The 17061-nt window shown below is 43.6% G+C and overlaps 1 protein-coding gene across 1 annotated transcript in view; it reads right to left on the bottom strand.

Moving 5' to 3' along the window:
- Window positions 1-13969: 13969 nt before the first annotated feature.
- HSF2BP (heat shock transcription factor 2 binding protein) overlaps window positions 13970-17061 on the bottom strand; it is a 99757-nt gene continuing 96665 nt past the window's right edge. The window contains exon 9 of the mRNA XM_030576753.1: window positions 13970-14389. The gene's annotated coding sequence lies outside the window, so the exon portion shown is untranslated. The remainder of the gene's footprint in view (window positions 14390-17061) is intronic.

The raw sequence follows: 17061 nt of genomic DNA, 5'->3' as shown, positions 1-17061 counted from the left end.
GACAATCGGATCAGGGCTGCAAAATTGTCAAAATTCCTCTGTCTACCAGCATTACTTCTGTCTTGCTTGGGTTCTGGTTCAACCAGCTCCTCTTCATCCATGAGCTGATCACCTCCAAGCACTGGGCCATCTTGGTGGTGGTGTAGTCATATATGATAAAGGATAGGTAAAGTTGTGTGGTATCTGCATATTGCTGGCACTTGAACCCTTGCCGTCTGACCAGTTCACTTGCTGGTTGCATATACATGTTGAAAAGACTAGAGAGAGAATTGATCTTTGTGGGACTCTACAAATGAGGGGTTGTGGTCATGAAGGTCCAGTTTCTCATCTCTACTTAGTGGGTGGGTCTTTCTCAGGTCCCAGGCTACTGCCCTAAACACCCTTCCACCTTTTGTTTGTCTTGTCTGTTTAGACTGCACGTTCTTCTGGGCAGGGAATTTCTCTTACTATGTGTATACACTGTACCTATACCAGGCACTTTATGGGGCACACCTATGCCCCCTTGGGATTCCCTCAACCTGACAGAATCCTCTGCTGCTTCACTCTGGTAGCTTTTATGCCCACTTTGTGCTGCCAGAGCAGGACAAAGAGGTTGTACTGAGGTCAGGATCTGGCTCTCTATTCATTACAATATGTTAGGCAATTTAGTATGTCTCTGAACCTAAAGAGTGTGTCCAGCTTAGTTTGCAATAGGCTGGTAACGTAAGTATGGCCTAAATTTCTCTAATCACTGGAGATGTAATATGGGTAGTGTAATGAAAATGAGGTCTGGTAACTCCCAACTGAGGTGTGGCCCATGCTCATGTGTTAGTGCTATAACCATGGGTAGGAGCAAGTAGAAGACCTGTACAAATTGAACTGCTCCCACCCCTTCTTTAGAAGCAGCTGGGGTCTGATTCTCAAGGTGCAACACTGTGGTCATTTGTGCCTATGCCCAGTGACTGCAAAAATGAAAGAGAGCCACAAATCCTGAGCTGTTTGCATTGTAAATGACTACAGTACCTACAAATCCAGGGAGAATCAAGTTCCTCAGCTTCTTCCTGACTAGCATAACAGTGGGGACTTTCAGATCATGTTAGCTAGCATGATCTAACACATGGGTTACCTATCTCTACTGTAGACAGGGTAGTTGTACTTTAGCATGTGCTAAGCAGGTTAAGTTGAAGCCTGCACTCATTGCTAAGCCTGAATGCGACCATCTTATCTCATGCTTGCCTAGGCTTCAACTCAGCCAGCTTGGGATGTGCTCCAGTAAGACTGTCCTATCTGCACTAGGGGTTTAGTACATGGTAGTTAGACCATACTTCTTCAAGCAACAAACCCCTTTTACTCTAGTCAAGATAAGATGTATGGGTGAAATCCTGCCCCCATTGAAATCAATAGGAGTTTTGCCATTGTCTCCAATGGAGCTGGGATTTCACCCTGTGTGGTCACAAGTTCCCTCCAAATGCTGGTGTCCTCCTTGCTGTGGTGTCATTCTTTACAAAAAATGCAAATTCCCCAAATTTACTCCTTAATGTGAGAAAACCTATATATTTAAAAAGCACAGGGACAGCGAGCAGGTGACGGAAGCCTCCTTTTGCTCTGAATCACACAAGTGAAAAATCAGTGGCTTAATTTTCAAAGGTGTTGAGTAACTGCAGTGCCCGTTGACTTCAATTTGATTTGTTGCTTCTGCTCAAAATCTTTGATCTTCAGGACACTGTTTGTTTAGTGGTAGCAGTATGGATCAGTGGCTAGGACCCTAGCCAAGGAGACCTGGATTCTAGTCCCAATTCTGCTAATACCACTGTGTTACCTTCAGCTAGTCATGTCACCACTATATGCCTCAGTTTCCCCACCTGTATTTTAAAAGAAGTGGAAGCTGATAATGATTCTTACCCTCCTGTGTCAGGCACTTTGATCTATGGACGGAAAGAGCTCAGTTATAAAGTGCTGATCTGGATATTCCATTCCTCTGGCCAGTACTATTCAGTGCCTATTAACGGAACCTGTTCACTATTGGATTTGCTATTGCAGTGTGGAAAAGAACACTTTAAAAGGCGGAGATGGGGCGTGACTGATTTTCTGAACTATCATACAAGGCTTTGTTTCCTACCATTTATCTAAAGTTAAATGCCAGCTGTGTTTGATGACTATGAATACAGAAAAGCGGGAATAAAAATGCAAGTCTCTCTCATATAAAGTATTCCCATTTTTTCTAAAAGTATCTTTCTCTTCACTCCATGTTTGCACAATTTCCTTAGTTCCTTTCACAAGGCGTTTTGAACAGGATTTCTCACAGCTTTCAGTTTATCTTTCTCAAGCCTTCTGTTAGTCAATCTCCCTAGTCAATCTTGTGGAGCGTTCTGAGCCCTGCTGACACAATTGGAATGACTTCTGCGTTATTTTAAACAAAATGAAACAGGCAGATGATGTAAGATGCAGATGGTCTCTTTGTCATATGGGGAGCTGCTGCCACTTGCTGGCGTCATGTCATGTTTGAGTGGAAAGGTTTTTCTGACCACATTCCTTCCAAAGAAGGTTTCAAAGATGAAACGTCATGAGACGTGTTGATGCTAAGGCCAGGCTGGGGGAATTTTCATTTATAATTCAGGGACTCCTTCACAGCTTCTTTAGAACCCCGTGGAGCCCTCTGCCCCATATTTGTATCACTTTACTCCCTGTCCACCTCCTCCAACCCCAGGATTGCTAAGTCCTAGCTCAGACCCAGGAAGAGACGTGATGAATGTAAGCATGACCCCTGCCATGGTCAGTAAAGGTTTATTAACCAGGTCTTTGAAGAACAGTCCACAGGAAATTCTAACTAGCCCTGTTTTCAGGGTGGAGGAAACTGCAGTTAGAACTGCCAATGTGTTGGTTCTGTACATAAATGTTCAGGTTTGTTTCCTTTTTGCTAAGATCTGTACTTGTGGCTACAAATCCTTTCTTGCCACCTGCAGAAGGTATTTCTAATTACAGCACAAGCACATCTTGTGCCAGTCAGCAGGTCCGCAAAAGAACCAGGCAAAGGAGCAGAAATAGTTTTGCAATGAAAGCAGGACTGAAGAGACAATGTTGCAGGACTGATCTCTTCTCCAGTCTGGCATCAGCGCTGGGAAACTGAAGCACAATGTAGAGAACAGGGGCATTAATTCTGCTTAAATAGCAGACTGTATTTCCTCCACCAGACTGTTCTGGGGAACTAATTACACAGACTCTCAAATCAAAGAAATATAAAACAGTCTGCAAATTATTGCAGTGTTGACTCGTTGGCAACCTAAACCATGACATATGGTCCTTCAGTATGGCACCCCATTCAACAAGGTTGCTAGTGTAGCTCATTACGCAAAGTAATGACGTAAGTAACAGTAAGAAACTGCTTATAGAAATTTTATTTTAGGTCGTTTCCCCGGTTAGTCACACAAAAAGAAACTCAGTGGTTTAAAGGGATGCTGCTGATCTGGTTAGGCTCTTAAACGTACTTTCCTTATAGAAAGGAGGTAAATCACACACACACACGCACACCATGTTAAAATAACATTATTGAGTGCTTAAACTTACAGCCTAATAATGTAGGGGGGGTTGTGTGTAATTTCTTATATTGTTAAAAAAGCCAACTGAAAAAAATAGAAATTCCATCATATGGTATCATATTGACACCCACATGGGTCATCAGCAGGGTTGGAACCTTTATTTCCTCCTCATAGACCTCTGTCATTTGCGCTAATGGAGTAACTGACAGCAGTAGTAGGTTGTCGTTCTCTGTGCGGACCAGCTTTAAAGGGGGATGAGACACACCCTTTGCTATGGGGTTTCACAGATATTTGATGACAGCAGAGTAATAGTGAGACTCAGGCACCTGGAGTTCCATTCCAGGCTCTAGGGCACAGTGTTCTCTAGTGGGCATAGACTTTTCTGCCCATTGCCCCCAAGTCTCCTTGTCCCCATCCTTCCTCTTCCTCACTCTGGTTCATCATACCAGTCCCATTAGCCTCACCTAGCCAGTCCCAGTCTCCATTCATCAAGCTTCTCATCCCAGTCTCCCCGCTCAGCCCAGCCCAGCAAATCCTAAACTATGTCTAGACTGCATTCGTCTTTCTGTGGCGGCTAGAGTTCGCACTCAGGTAGCCTGCCTAGCACAGTTTTAAGTAGCAGTGTAGATGGTGAGGCATGACTTAGGTGAGTAGAGTACAGACTCATGTGAAGGGTGTGGGTATGTGTGCAAGAACATACCCTACATAGCTCTCTACTTACCCAAGCTGAGCCTGTCCATTTACACCGCTATTTTTAGCTGTATAGTGCCCCACTGCCTCCCAGCTGCTGGAGCCTTTCCCTGCTGCAGGAAAAGACCACAGGACCTGGGAAAGACTCTGGCAGGGGGGAAAGGCTCAGTCTTTCTCCACTGCCTGCCCCCAGCCAGAGAGTCTTTCCTCATCAAGGTGAAAACTCCAGCAGAGGGGAACTACTGAAGCTTTTCCATGCTGCCTCACCCTTGGCAGAGCCTTTCACTGACATGTGCAGCTACACACCGCAGTGAGAGCACAGCTCACTTTTCACTGTGTCGTGTAGCTACACATATCCTATGAACTACCAAAAGTGGTGTGTCATGTAGATGTAGCTCTAGTGTCTCACCCCTCTGGACTCTCCATGGTAATGCCCCCGACCCAGTCCCAGTCTCTTTGCCCAGACAGGTCCAGTTCTCCTCCCGCACACTGGCTCCTTATCACATCATTTTCTCTCCTGCCTCTCCCTCATCACACAAGTCACAAGGTAGCATTTCCAGGGCCAAAGTTAGGTGGAGGTACTACAGTACAGGTCCACTCCTAGAGTCCCAGCTCATGGAATCAGGTGATTACATCAGCTTTCATTTAAAAGAAAAGTAATTTTCTAGCCCTTGTGCTTGCAGAGAAAAACTTGAAAGCATGTCTCAAATAGAACTGCTGCAGACACGTCTGCCTGAGTATGCAGACATCCTGAAACAATAGCTCTGAAAGAATTCAACTGTCCTATCTCAATGGAGTGCTAGTATCATGGAGGCAGTACTTTGCCAACATTAGGTATAATATTTCTTTCCCTTTCCTGTAACACAGCTTACTTCTCAGCTGGAGTATAGACCACTGTTAAGTCCTTCAAGGACTTATATTTCATATATTTAAAAAAAAATAAGTTAAATCTCTGAGCAAACAAAAGTGATAATCTCTAAAGGAAAAATGTTTACTAATCTATGTCTGTCTATCTATATACACGCATGTGCACATACACATCTATAAATGAATAAGAGTTTACTTTTAATCCTTGAAACAACTGTGAATATTGTCAAAAACACTTTTCTAAAGATAACACTTTCAAGGGTTTCCCCAAATTTTAGTACCTGTTACTATCACAAGTTCAAATGAAAAATATAATTCTGCACCCAAACATCCATACATACACTCCCCTGGAAGGATTTACTTTTCTCAGTCTCTAGAGAATAGTGTCCAAGCCTCTGTTGGCCAATCCCACTCCTTCAAGTGGGCAAAAAATTGATAGTCTCAGTCTTCTTCAAACTGCCTTTGAGACCTTGCAATGAGTCTTAGCAGGGCAAGGGAGCATGCAGCCTAATCCAGCAAAACTAGCCAAGTCCCTGGAATACAGTTCTTAGAGCAGGCTGTAGTCCACCTACCTGGCTCCTACTCCTCCTATTTATAAATTCCTCCCCCTACTCTTGAGTTCCCATTAGTTCCACTCTCAGCAAGCAACTCTGAGTGTGTCCTGCCAGGTAGCTTGCCCACAACAAAAGTCATCTAAGTAGCTTCAGACAGCTATCAAGCATGCCCAGTGCCTACCACATCCCAATTCTAGATGATGCTGGCCAATCCAGCGGAGTCACCCTCACCTGACTCAGGCTGCTCTGCAGGCACACACACAGTCCCCAAAACAAAAAGAATAAATTACGTGTCCTGCCCACTGTTCCTTCCCTTGTTTTGCATCGTTCAGTGCTGCAATAGAAGTATGAGGGTTACACTAGCTCCAAGAGCCACTGCTCCGAGGGGGCCCTACCAACACGTCCCCTACAGGACACTCTGTGTGTGGCAAGAGAAGAAGAATACAGCAGGCCTGGACCATCTACCAAAGCAGATATATATTGACTGCTGGAGTGTCCTCTTGCTACCACCCCTTCTTTTCTAGGGGGAGAGAATCCCAGTTGTTGGTCCAGAGGGGAATATAGAGGTGTCACACCATTGACCCCACCTCTCTAAGATGGGGACCTCCTACCATCATCCCTCCAGGTGGAGGGCATAGCCCTACGGGCAGACTTATGGGCCCCATGTTGTGGGGGCTCATCTTCCTTAATCCAGCCCTGACTGGGTAAATGTAACTCTTGTACCCAGATGGTTTAAAGAAGCCAGTGGAGCTTTGTCTCTCCTGAGGAAGATGCAGGATTAGAGAATTTTGCATCCATAAACCCACTAATCTCCACAAAAGAGAAAATGCAGGCAGTCGACAGCAGCCCTGCTTCACCTGAGAAGCCTTTAAGAGGCCTGCTGGGCAGAACAGGTTAAGATACAAACTGGCTTCTCCTCCATATCACCATATAGCGTGGGAACAGCACTCATCTGTGGACTCCACGTGATATAATAGCACAGTGTCCACCATACAATAGCAACCAAAGAGATCCCTATAAACCCACCAATCCACCCAGAAGGGACTCTACAGTAGAATCCATGCAATTTGCGGGGCCTGGGGCCTGCTCTCCCCACCTCCCCTCTGGCAGGGTAGGCCCTGTCAGAGATAGGCTCCATCAGGGCCAGGCCTGCCACATCCCCTGCACAGCGCCTCCCATCCCAGCACAGCTGGATAGCAGGACTGTAACAGTTCCTTAGCTTGCGCCCTCCCCTTTGTTTGTTGCATCTACCTGTTGTAGACGTAAGCTCTTTGGGGGCTGGGTCTGCCCTTTTACAGGGCCATATAATGCAGAGCAAAGGGGGTCTGATCCCTAGTTAAAGTCTCCAGGTACGTCCACAAGAAAAATAATAGGGGCTGACTGAAAATTTTCCAATTAAATTGTTTTGACAAAAAAAATTGGGCTTGGATTCTTGACAAAATGATTTTTTCCACAAAAAGAGTCTGTTTTCCATGGAAAATTTTGAATCGTGGTCGAAAAAATCAAAGGGCTGGAAAATGAGATATGTGGGTTTGGTTTGTAGAAAAAATATTTCCGGGTATGAATTTCTTCCCCCTTCTCCTCCCTCAGAAAAAGAAAGTCAGTCAAACTAGTCCATGTGAAAAGGAAGAATTAAAAAAAAAACATTTTTTGACCCAGCTCTAATAAATAGTTTCAGTGGTCTGGGTTTTCTGTAGTATCCAGGACTTCACCCCGAGGGAACGTGGTATTAATGGCCAGCCCAGCATTGCATAGCTCTGCACTGAGAGAGTACTAGCAGACAATCAAGAGGAAAACACACACTTCTATAAGACAGAGGTGACTGAGTGCATGGTCTCTAGGAAAGGCTTCTACCCCCTCTACATACCATCTGTGGAGTCATAGTACGGGAACTGGTGTTGATTTTCAAGCGAGCTGTTTGTGAAACTGGCCTGCTGGACATGAGTACTAGGAGAAAGGGCATAGGCACTATATAAACAAGCTATCATTGTGTAAAGAAATAAGCAGATGCAGGTCATGATCAGTTGCAGCTCTTACATTGCCACTGAATTAACCTAACATTTCTGACATATGATCTTTGCCAGCTGTGAATTAGGAAGCAGGTTGCCTGAATGGAGCAGGAAGGGGCTGACACAGTACAGCATTGTGTTTTCCACAGAAGGCCTGGCTGGCACTCAGTACCACAGAGGGGTGCAGCTACATTCCAGCAGCGGGGGGAGAAATGGGGCAACAGCATTCATTCTTTAAAGGCCCAAATCTGCCAAGAGCAGAATCCTCTGATGGCAGCAGCACAAATGCTGTGGCAGAGGGGTGATTCTTATTATCATCACAGTACCATCTAGAGGCCCCATTTAAGAGCAGGGACCCACTGTTCTAGCAGCTGTACATATTGTAGAAGACAGTCCCTGTCCTGAGGCGCTTACAGCCTAAGGGCCTGGTTCAAAGCCCACTGCAGTTAACGGGAGTCAAACCCTAATTAGACAGGGCAGACAAACTTCAGGAGAAAGCCAGCGAGGGCACAGAGAGCGATGAAGGGATTCAGGAAAGGTCAGTCAGGGAAACGACCACCACCCTTCTGAATCCCTGTTTGTTTCCTTAACGAGACCAGCCTTCTTCTCAGACACATGTATAAAGTGGTGTATTTATTCTGCTGGGTTATTAGTGACCTGGAGGTGCAAAATGAGGTGACTGGTCCAACTCTACACCTTTGTGGTGGTGGTGTTCTCGACCCATGTAATAACCAGATGATTATTTCTCAATGTGTGTTCAGGGTGTTCCTGCAAGGCCTGGTTGTACCTGGCCACTACAGAGGTGTGTAAAAGGAAGGGAGGTGGAGAGAGTACAAGGAGCCTCCCACTCCTTCCTTGCCAGGGGCCAGACACAGACATAGATCTTGCACTCCCCAGAGCACCAGGACTGCTTAAGAGCTGTGCTGTTGCCAGTGCTAGACTCTCCAGGAGGAGCAAAGAAGAAGGTGTGCCCAGGCTGGTGGGGAGATCATGCTGGACTATCTTCCAGGCTGGTGAACATTCTGCTCTTCTGCTCCAGGAAGTATTATGCATGGCTGAACAGCTCCGCCCACCACTGATACCATGCTGTAGTCCATAGACTTAGCTATGCCTGGTTTCTGGATCCACCAGCTTCTGTTGGCAGAGCCTGCTGAGAGGAAACTCCTCCTGGGAACAGAATGCAGCACCATAGACGGCCTGTTGCAACCCCTCTGATGCCAGGAAAAGCCCACAAATTGGAAAGAGGTAGCGAGGGAGGATCAGGTACAGGGCACATGGGAGATGCATTGATTCACCCACCTCCTCGGGAGCCTCCTATTGAGCTACAGCCAGAATTTAAAGCTGTCCTCTAATGGGGGTAAAATACTTACATGGATGCAGCTGCTCCTTAATGTGCAAAAGGGGCCAGAGTGCAAATGCTGCACCTATAGCAAAGCAAGCTCCAGTAGGATTAAAAAGAAGTCTTCTTGGGCTGTTAGGGGTTACCCAGACCCAGATAGAAGAGGGATGTGTGAGTTTTTCTTCTTTTTAAAAGTAGAGAATTGATCATGCTTATTTTCAAGTAATGACTGAGAAAAGGAAAAGTTTGTTCAAGGTTCGTTTGGACACATTTTTGTTTATAGCTTTTAGCACATGTAAACTTGGAGGAGCTACTATCCTCCTACACAAAAATCTGCCTTTCCAGAGAGAAAACGATAGCTGATGATAAATGCATCCCTCACTAATGAATTATATTGTGAAAGAATTAACTGAGGAAGCACATATCTGCCCCCTGCAGCTGATCTGAATTGCCTCTCTTGTTTTGTCTGATATTAGTTCTTCCCCTCAGGGTATTCTTGTTCTTGGAGAAGATTTTAATGTTGTCCCTAATCCCTGTTTGGACAGACTTCCAGCCAGCCTGAAACCTTTTAAGGCTTAATTGTATAGAACATCAGATATGATCTTTTTATATGCAGCACATTGAGCAGACATTAAGAGATATCTTTCTTTTATGAGAAAGGGCCTGATCCTGTGAAGTCACCAAGGGACAGATTTTCAAAAGTGCTCAGCACCCAGCAGTTTGCCTTGAGAACCAGAGGAGATGTTGAGTGCTGAGCACTTTTGAAAATCTGGCCCTAAACAATACTCGGGATCATGCCCAAAGACCATATACACACACAGACAAATATTACAATTCTGCAGAGATTGCTTTTGCCGTTTGTGACGCTATGTACCTCTGAACACCCAGCACCCCCATGTTCATCCTTGTAAAATGATTGTGTCTTATCCAATACAAAGTTTGTCATGTCAGGTGTCTTCAGAATGTCCATGATGCACTGAGCATAGTTGTTATAGTAATTGTTATAGTGATGTTATATGTTATAATTTCATGTATATAGTTATGAGGCTGAAAATGTAACATCATGGCTTAAAGCAAGCCCAGACAAAAACTCTCCAGGAGCAAAGGGGCTGTTCACACTTCATCAGGGCAGGTATGGGACAAACCCAGCCCAGCCTCACAGGCACAAAGGACACTGGCCTAGGCAGCAACAAAAGAATCTGTTAGACTCTCAAAGGAGTCAGCCCCCTTCTTTTGGTCAGTTTGAAATTGTGATGAGGTAATGCTCACCTGACTCTGAAGCAGGAGGGAAAAGGGGGCAAAGCCAAGAGGGAAGAAGGGACATGATAAAAGGGAGAGACATTTACCAAGCTCTCTTCCACCTACATCTACAGACATCACACCAAGCGACTGAAGTGCTGATCAAAGGGGAGAGCCTGGCTGAAGAGCAACCAGCTGGCCTGTGGGCAGAAGCATCTAAGTTTGTAAGGGCATTGAAAGTGTTAAGAGCAGCTTAGAATGCGTTATGCTTTTATTTCATTTGACCAAATCTGACTTGTTATGCTTTGACTTATAATCACTTAAAATCTACCTTCATAGTTAATAAATATGTTTATTCTACCTGAAGCAGTGCATTTGGTTTGAAGGATGTCAAACTCTCCTTGGGAAAACAAGCCTGGTATATATCAATTTCTTTGTTAAATTGATGAACTTATATAAGCTTGCAGCATCCAGGGAGCATAACTGGACACTACAAGATGGAGGTTCCTAGGGTTGTGTCTGGGACCAGAGGTATTGGCTAGTGTCGTTCAGTTGCACAGTCCAAGGAACAGCTTACATGCCAGAGGCTGTGCATGGACAGGCCAGGAGTGGGGGTTCTCACAGCAGTGCAGGGCAAGGCTGCGTCCCAGAGTTAGGGATTGGAGAGGCCTAGTAGATCACTGGTCCGGGTAACACCGGAGGGGAACGTCACACCGTGAAAGGGTTATAAGCAAGGAAAACTGCAGGTCTAGAAGTCTAGTAAAATAATATTCAGGAGGAGGTCAAATTTCTAATCACACTGTGCTAGTTCAACTGGTGTGAAGTGACATATTTCATATAAGAGTTAGTGCAACTATGCCATTTATATCAGCTATGGAGCTGGCCCCTATCTATTAAAATATATCAATTCCTCAAGAATCCCTTTCACCCACTTTTAATGATGTCATAAATCCTCACTAAAATGTAAAAATATTGAAGATTTTAGTTATTGTCCCATTTCTTTATTAAATGTGGACATCAGGATAAAGGCTAACATATTTCCTAATAGGTTTTCTCCTATTGTTCTCTCCTATTGTTCACTAGATCATCTGTTTTCATTCCTCATACAGTGGCTGCCAATAAAATTAAGAAGTCTATTAAATTAAACATCTATGATGTTCACTGAAATCAGTTAGAGGGCTTTTTCCTCAACCTTGGTCCGAGAAGGCTTTGACGGAGAATTCTGGAAGCATGGACCAGATTCTCAGCTGGTGGAAACTGACATAGCTACCCGGACATAAATTATATGTCAATTTACACCAGTTGAGGTTCTGGCCCCTAATATATTTAAAGGCTTAAAGCCCTTAATGCTGGGCCCAAATTTAGACCTAGAATTGCTCTTTTTATGCAATCACCCCAAAGCTTGTGTTACTTTAAAATTGTGTACCCCTGGGAACGTGTTAGCAGTTATAGCTGTGTAGTTATATTAGCAGAGTTCTGCTGCACACCTCATCCATTCCCCAAGCATAGACACTCTTATTCCAGCATAAAAGTGACTTTTCTGGTGAGTGTCCACATGTGAGAGAGAAAGAGTATGTGTGTAAGAGACAGAGATTGGTATATTGGTTTAAATTCATATCCTAAGTCATACTGAAATTTTCCTATGCAGATAACACCTTAATGTCACATTCTTGGATTAAAAAGGGGAAAAAAAGCAGTCTGGGACAGGAATGTCCTATTTCCCAATCTTATAGGTTTATTTATTAAACCTTTAGCTATTGCCCTTAGATCCCATTCAGATATCTTGAGGATTAGTATTGGTGCCTATAAATATGTGTCTTTATTTGCAGATAACCTACTCATTTTGAAACATCTTTGAAAATTACCTTGACCTCATTTTAGCTCTTCAACAATATGGTAGATTTGATGGTTTGAAAACTAATGTACAAAAAACAAAAGCAACTCTACTAGAAAGTAAGACACATCAGCTCTTACCCCCCAGATTTTCAAATTAGTGAGTTGCAGCTTAAATTCTGGTACCTTTCTATTAAAGGATCTCATTAAAATATATCATCCTTAATAAAAATGCATTTATCCAGCAGTGAAGGAGGAAGACCTTGCTATTAATATGGCCTCAGATAAAATGTTAATCTTTTTATGACAACTGAATACGCTACTCAGCTTATTTAGTTCTATTCTGGTTTTCCCAGTGTCTTTTCCCCTAAAAAAAACAACAAAAAATTAGAGCATCTTTGTAAAGCTCTTATATGGAAAGGGAAAAAAAATACAGGGATAAGCCTAGCCAAAATGCAATCATCTAAACCAGATGGATTGTCTATCAAACTTAGCAATTTCCCTTCATAGTGTATTGGAATGGCTCCATGATAACTCATCTGCAAACCCTTACCTCACTTCAGCATTAAATCGCCCATCCCCTTACACTGGTAACACCTAAATACATGTATTTAAATTTGAATGGCCCTCTACTGTTAGAAAAAATCCCATCATAACAATCATCCTCTAGAACTGACAAAGTGTGTTAGCAGTTAAGCTGTACTCCTACAGCTTTGATAGTGGAATCTCCACCAGGCCTAGAAAAAAAACTCTTCCATATGGATTGGACAAACAAAGGGCTCAGAGAGCTCCTTCAGACAGACCGGGCGGATTCATGTACTTGTTTGAAAAACTTAAACCAAACTTTGATGTTAATACTGAACAGCTTTATAGGCACCTCCAAGGGACGGAATTTGTAAGCAAAGTATTAGCTGTGCTGTCACTACATCAACCAGAGAACTAGTTCACGGACCTAATTAACTAAAAGTTTGACAGAGACTTTTTAGAACATCTTTCAGGCACAGAAGTTCTGCATATCAAGCCAAACCTAGAGTATAAATGGGAGACTTCAAAGGTCAATTTGGAAGATTTAGATTGGTATTGGAGATTATGTAAATGACATGAAGCTTCAAAATACAAGATCCAACATTATATATTACTCATAGAACAGATTATTCCCCTTGAGGAATAAATACCAGTCTGTCAACTTCTCACTGTAAGAAGCAAATTCTACACCCTCTTCTACAGATGTGGAAAATCCCTGGTCAGTAGAATCAATACATTTGCACTGCTCAGGTGAGGTCTGGATTGGTAGGCACAGATGCTCCCTGCTTGGTTGTGCTAAGGAGGCCAGAGGGGGGCCCGGTGGAGGCTCAGGCCGAGACAGAGAATCCACTGAGAATCCTACCATCTCTCTCTTCCCCTCCGTAGAATAAGGGTAATACAGAAGGTCCCATGGAAGCTTCTCACCATTGCAGGCTACTCAGGCTAGGAACTGAACTAGTGATTTGGGCCTACATGCTTAATATTAAGATCTTAGTTTTTGTTCCCAGGTATATTTCTGAGTGATTTGCAGGTGAAACAAGTGACATATCATAAATCCACATTAAAATGTAAAAATATTGACAATTTTACTTATTGTTCCATTTCTTTATTAAATGTAGACATCAGGATTAAGGCTAACATATTTGGGCCTGGGAATTTTTACAGCATGTTGGGAGGGCCTCAGAAAGAAAAACAATGAGAACTCCTGCCTTAATTTATCTCCATGTGACCAGTGCTGGAAATTAAGTAGTTAGATTATTGTGACACCCCCTTTCCCTCCTCCAAAATTTTACAATTGTAGAAGTTTATAAATAGGGGGAAGAAGCTGACTTTATTGAAATAAACAGATATTACTAAAAGAACTTTGGAGTGTGTGTCATTGTTTTCTTAAATTAAAAGGAGGAACACAGATGATATATTTGATGCACAAGTCATTGCAGGGAGGGTGACAGGGGAAGTTAAGGAGGGGAGGGATAAAGAAAATAACCCTAAAACAATGGCCCAGATTTTGTCCCCCACACAACAATGTATGGGGCACAAGGTGGTATAGTCACAATGCTCAGTGCTACAGCTATCCTGGCCCATAGAGCAGACCAGCAGAAGCCATGGGGAGGCTACTGTAAACTAGAGCAGTTCCTGGGGCTGCACCTGCAGAATCTGGGGTGGTGAAGATGACAAAGCCTTCCCTCCTCCGAGGCTTCAGCTTCTGAAAGATGCAGCACATAATAAGCCATCTGTATTTGCATGGTGGTTCGTGCGTCGTGTCACCAGAACTTGGTCCGTCCCTCAAAGCAGGAGCCTGATTCTCCTTTCGTAGTTCTAAAATAGAAGTGCCGCCATTGAAATTCCTCAGTAATCAAAAGAGATGTAAAACCCCCTATAAGTAAGAGGAATACCACCAGGCCCTATAACCCTTTCCTGACTTTATATCCCCCTTGCAATGCAATCACATGTGCTTTGATATATAATACTGACTTCACTGGCTTTACCCCACTGTACAACTGCTGCAGCTGAGTGGAGAAGCAGGCCCCTGGTTTTAATTAGAACAAGGGGTTTTTATATAGTTTTACTGTAATTTTCCAGATGCTCACGTTAAAACTGCATATAAAGACATTTCACAGCAGCCCACAAAGCATATAGTAGTAGTCACGATGGTGCTTCGCGTAATTACTACCTCTCATCAGATGAAGGCTGAGAATAACAGCAAGAAAAGCCTGCTGCAGGCAAGGCTAAAAGAATGAAGGGACTAATAATCGACTAATTAAAATTCTCACAGAAGGAACAGGCTTTGATTGATAGAAACTGCAAATGAACAACTTCTCTAATGAAGAGCAACTGTCTGTCGCTGACTCAACTCAGAAAGCGGGTTTCGACAATAGGAAGAAAGTTAAAAACCGCTCTGAGAATAGAAGGTCATATCACATTTTGCATCTAGCCTACCCCAGCTATCCCATAGTTGTACAGTCACTGACTGTGGGCCCAATCCTATATTTCCCCTACAGGCAAACTCCCACTGCTTGCAACTGAAGCGTTGTTGGCGTAAGAAATACAGGAACCAGTTCTATATAGGCAAATTTGGCTGCCATTACATGTTCAGCAGTAACTCAGGAGCAGCGCTAGGCATGCAGCAATGGCAGCTCACATTCAGCTGTTTGATGTATAAAGTGCCCCCTAACATTGCAGATCCCATCAACATTCCATTGTTGCTGGGTAAAGCTGCATCCTGCTGGGAAATTCCCCCAAGATGAGGACCAGGAGTAGTTTCCACTACCACACTCCCATGGGTTCTGTTGAGGGAAGGCAGCTTTAATTTGCATCCAAGACTTCAGCAGAGCCTTCACAGCAAAGATTGTTTAGGCTGTAAGCCACAGCAGCAAATCTTCCAGAAGCCCTGGCTACTCCCTGTCCTTAGCCAGTGAGCCCACATCTGGGGCTGTGGCAGCTGACTGCACACCACTTGGAGTGAAGTGATCTCCCTTGATGTAGACTGTCCATCACCAAGGAACCTCTGCCAGGTTCTGGGACTGAGCCAAGCAGGAGGTAAAGAATTATGTGAAAATGCACACATAACATGGAATTACAATGAGATATACTAAAAGTCAAGGATTAAGAGAAAGGATCCAGCACATGCAATGGGGTGAAGGGTGAGACAGTTGAGTCCCTGACTTAATATCAGCTTCAAAGGAGCCTCGGACTCCATAGCATGTCAAAGGCCAAAAGAAAAATCTGCCTACAAAGCAGTCACACATTGTTGTCCGAGGTTCTACAGAAACACACACGTTAGTTTGGAATCTGGCTCTAGGCAGTTTATATGCATCACTGGGGCTGGAGAGGTACAGGTCATATGATTATAACCACTGCAAACTCAGGCACTTATAAACCCACCAAAATCAAAGGAACTGTCAGGCTGGAGGGAGGTTACTAGTGGAGTTCCTCAGGGATTGGTTTTGGGACTAATCTTTTTATTATTGACCTCGTCACAAAAAGTGAGAATGTGCTAATAAAGTTTGCAGATGATACAAAGCTGTATTTGCCAATACAGAGAAGGATCGAGATATCACACAAGAAGATTTGGATGACCTTGTAAACTGGAGTAATAGTAATATGATGAAATTTAATAGTGAAAAATGCAAGGTCATGCATTTAGGGATTAATAACAAGAATTATTGTTATAAGCTGGGGATACATCAGTTGGAAGTAACAGAGGAGGAGAAGGACCTCAGAGTATTGGTTGATCACAGGATGACTATGAGCCACCAATGTGATATGGCCGTGAAAAAAGCTAATGTGGTCTTGGGATGCATCGGGCAAGGTATTTCCAGTAGAGATAAGGAGGTGTTAGTACCATTATACAAGGCAATGGTGAGACCTTAACTGGAATACTGTGTGCAGTTCTGGTCTCTCATGTTTAAGAAGGATTAATTCAAACTGGAACAGATACAGAGAAGAGCTAACAGGATGATCCGAGCAATAGAAAACCTGTCTTATGAAAGGAGACTCAAAGAGCTGGGCTTGTTTAGCCTAACCAAAAGAAGGCTGAGAGGAGATATGATTTCTCTCTATAAATATATCAGAGGAATAAATACCAGCGAGGGAGAGGAATGATTTAAGCTCAGTACCAATGTGGATACAAGAACAAATGGATATAAACTGTCCATCAGGAAGTTTAGACTTGAAATTAGACGAAGGTTTCTAACCATCAGAGGAGTGAAGTTCTGGAACAGCCTTCCAAGGGGAGTAGTAGGGATAAAAGGCATATCTGGCTTCAAGACTAAGCTTGATAAGTTTATGGAGGGGATGGTATAAGGAGATTGGTCTTTGATTATTAGCAGTAAATATGCCCAATATGGCTTGTGATGGGATGTTAGATGAGGTGGGATCTGAATTACTACAAAGAATTCTTTCCTGGTGTCTGGCTGGTGAGTCTTGCCCACATGCTCAGGGTTTAGCGGATCACCATATTTGGGGTCATGAAGGAATTTTCCTCCAGG

The sequence above is a fragment of the Gopherus evgoodei genome, chromosome 1 (assembly GCF_007399415.2).
Source record: "Gopherus evgoodei ecotype Sinaloan lineage chromosome 1, rGopEvg1_v1.p, whole genome shotgun sequence".
Lineage (NCBI taxonomy): Eukaryota > Metazoa > Chordata > Testudines > Testudinidae > Gopherus > Gopherus evgoodei.
The sequence above is the reverse complement of the archived record's forward strand: the minus strand, read 5'-3'. Positions and strand labels throughout refer to the sequence as shown.